Source organism: Pteropus vampyrus, unplaced genomic scaffold, assembly GCF_000151845.1.
Source record: "Pteropus vampyrus isolate Shadow unplaced genomic scaffold, Pvam_2.0 Scaffold136, whole genome shotgun sequence".
Taxonomy (NCBI): domain Eukaryota; kingdom Metazoa; phylum Chordata; class Mammalia; order Chiroptera; family Pteropodidae; genus Pteropus; species Pteropus vampyrus.
Window position 1 is genome coordinate 45,964 of NW_011888917.1, and position 3,771 is coordinate 49,734.

The 3,771-nt window shown below is 32.2% G+C and overlaps 1 pseudogene; it reads left to right on the plus strand.

The window, feature by feature from the left end:
* The first annotated feature begins 951 nt into the window (after window positions 1-951).
* Window positions 952-1,069, plus strand: LOC111744524 (annotated as a pseudogene).
* Window positions 1,070-3,771: the final 2,702 nt, after the last annotated feature.

A 3,771-nucleotide genomic window follows, 5' to 3' on the forward strand; every position in this document is an offset into this window, starting at 1 on the left:
TGAGTTGGAAGACAAGGTAGCAGAAAACACCAATCAGCAACAAGACCAAAAAAATGAGGATAATTTAAGAGACTTCTGGGACAACATCAATACAACGATATTCACATCAGAGAGGTACCCGAGGAGAAGAAAGAGAGCAAAGAATGGAAAACTTATTTGAAGAAATAATGGCTGAGAACCTCCCAAATCTGCTGAAGAAAATAAACATGCAAGCCCAGGAAGTACAGAGAGTCCCAAATAATATGAACCCAAAGAGGCCTACATCAAAGCATATCATAATTAAAATGGTAAAGTTTAAAGACAAAGAGAGAATCTTAAAAGCATCAAGAAAAAAGCAGTTATTTACAAAGAATTTCCCATAAGACTGTCAGCTTATTTCTCAACAAAAACTTTGCAGGCCAGAAGGGGTTAGCACAAAATACATAGCGAGGAAAAGCAAGCACCTAAAATCAAGACAACTGTTCCAACACAGTTATCATTTAAAATTGAAGTAGAGATAAAGATCTGTCCAGATAAAAAAAAGCTATAAAAGCTCTTCACCACCAAGCCAGTATTATAGGAATGTTGTAGGGACTTCTTTAAGAAGTAGGAAGAAAATAAAGAACATAAATATTAATAATAAAATGACAATAACCATATACCTATCAATAATCACTTTAAATGTAAATGAATTAAATGCTCTAATTAAAAGACATAGGGTAGCTGAATGGATAACAAAAATGACCTATACATATGCAATCTAAAAGAGATCCACTTCAGATCAAAAAACACACACAGACTGAAAGTAAAGATATGGAAAAAGGTGTTTTGCAAATGAAAATGAAAAATAAAAAGCTGGGGTAGCAATACTTATGTCAGACAAAATAAACTTTAAAACAAAGTCTACAGTAAGAGACATAAAAGACCATTTCAAAATGATAAAGAGAGTAACTGAATAAAAGCATACAATCCATTTACGGCCATACCACCCTGAACAAGTCCAATCCCGTCTGATCTCAGAAGCTAAGCAGGGTTGGCCTGGTTAGTACTTGGATGGGAGACCACCTAGGAAGACCAGGTGCTGGAAGTGTAAAAACATAAATAAAAATAAATAATGAATTGTAAGCTGACAAGGTCCTTGCAATCTGTGAGGTCAACCAAGGGTTGCCTCGCTTAAAAAAAAAAAAAGTATATAAACCTTGTGAACATTTATGCACCCAACATAGGATCACCTAAATATGAAAAGCAAATACTGATGAAAATAAATGGAGAAAGCAACAGTAATACATTCATATTAGGTGACTTTAACACCCTATTGACATAAGCGGATAGATCTTTCAGACAGAAAATTAATGAGAAAACAGCATTCTTAAATGATACATCAGATCGAATGAATTTAAATGATATATTTCAAGCATTTCACCCCAAACAGCAGGCTATACATTCTTCTCAAGTGTGCATGGAACATTTTCCAGGAAAAAGTACATGTTAGGCCACAAATCAAGTCACAATAAATATAAGAATATTAAAATCATATTAAATGCCTTCTCTGACCACAATAATATTAAACTAGAAATAAATTACAAGGAAAAAACTAAAAAAACAAAACCAGTGGAGGCTAAATAATATGCAACTAAACAATGAATGAATTAACAATTATATCAAGGAAAAAAAATTCAAAAGATACCTTAAGATAAATGAAAATGAAAACATCACAACCCAAAATCAATGAGATACAGTGAAAGCAATCCTAAGAGGAAAATTCATAGCAATACAGACCTACCTCAAGAAAGAAAAACATCTCAAATAAACAATTTAACCTTATACGTATAGAAACAAGGAAAAAAGGAAACAGCAAACAAAGCCTAAAGTAAGTAGAAGTAAAGAAATAATACATATTAGAGTAGAACTAAATGAAAAAGAGTCTTAAAAAAGTACAAAAAATCAATGAAACCAAGAGGTGTTTTTTTGAAAAGATAAACAAAATTGATAAATCTGTGACCAGACTCATCAAGAAAAAAAGAGAGAAGATCCAAATAAATAAAATCAGAAATGAAAGAGAAGTGACAACTGACACCTCAGAAATAAAAGGATTATGAAAAAATACCATGAGCAATTATACGCCAACAAATTGGACAATCTGGAAGAAAGACAATTTTCCAAGACTGAATCAAGAAGAAACAGAAAATCTAAACAGACCGATGACTACTAATGAAATTGAATCAGTAATCAAAAAACTCCCAACAAACAAAAGTCCCAGACCAAATCGCTTCACAGGTGGATTTTACCAAACATTCAAAGAATTAACACCTATCCTCAAACTATTCCAAAGAATTCAAGAGCAGGGAAGCCTCCCTTATTCTTTTTCTGAGGTCCTCATTAACCTGATTCCCAAACCAGACAAGGACTTTACAATAAAAAGAAAATTATAGGTCAATATCCCTGATGAACATAAGATGTAAACGTCCTCAACAAAATATTAGCAAACTGACTTCAGTAATACATTAAAAAGATCATGATGATCAGGTGGGATTTACTCCTAGGATTCAAGGTTGGTTCAATATTTGCAAATCAGTTAAAGTGATATGCCACATTAGCAAAATGGAGGATAAAAATTATACGATCATATTAATAGATGCAGAAAAAGCATTTGGCAAAATCCAGCATCTAATTATGATAAAAACTTTCTGCAAAGTGGGAAGAGAGGAAACATGCCTCAACATAATAAAAGTCATATACAACAAACCCACAGCTAACATCATATTCAATGGGGAAAAGTTAAAAACCTCCTCTTTAAGATCAGGAACAAAACAAGGATGTCCACTTTCACCACTTTTATTCAACATGGTATTAGAAGTCTTAGCCATAGCAATAAGACAAGAAAAAAAAAAATAAAGGCTATCCAAATTGTAAAGGAAGAAGTAAAATTATCATTATTTGCAGATGACATACTATATATGGAGAACTTGAAATATTCCACCAAAAAACTATTAGAACTGATAAAGGAATTCAGTAAAGAAGCAGGATACAAAGTTAATATTCAGAAGTCAGTTATATTTCTATATACCAATAATAAACTGCCGGAAAGAGAAATTAAGAAAACAATCTCATTTATAATTGCATCAAAAAATAAAATACCTAGGAAAAAATTAACCAAGGAGGTAAAAGACCTGTAATCAGAAAATTATGACATTGAAGAAAGAAACTGAAGAAGATACAAATAAATGGAAGCATATTCTGTGTTCATGGATAAGAATTAATATTGTTAAAATATCCATTCTACCCAAAGCGATCTATGGATTCAATGCAATCCCTATCGAAATACCAATAACATATTTCATAGAACTAGAACAAATAATCCTAAAATGTATATGGAACCACAAAAACTCTGAATAGCCAAAGCAATCTTGAGAAAGGAGAACGAAGTTGGAGTTATCACACTACCTGATATCAAACTATAGTACAAGAATATAGTAATCAAAATGCCATGGTACTGGCATAAAAACTGACACATAGATCAATGGAACAGAATAGAGAGCCCAGAAATAAACCCGCACCTATGAGGTCAAATAATCTAAGACAAAGGAGGCAAAAAATATACATCGGGGTAAAGACAGTCTGATCAATAAATGATGTTAGGAAAGCTAGACAGATAATGCAAAAAAAATGAAATGACCACCTTGTTACACCACATACAAAAATAAATTCAAAATGGCTTAAAGACTTAAATGTAAGACTGAAACCATAAAACTCCTAAAAGCACACTCTCTGACACTACTCTTAGTAATATTT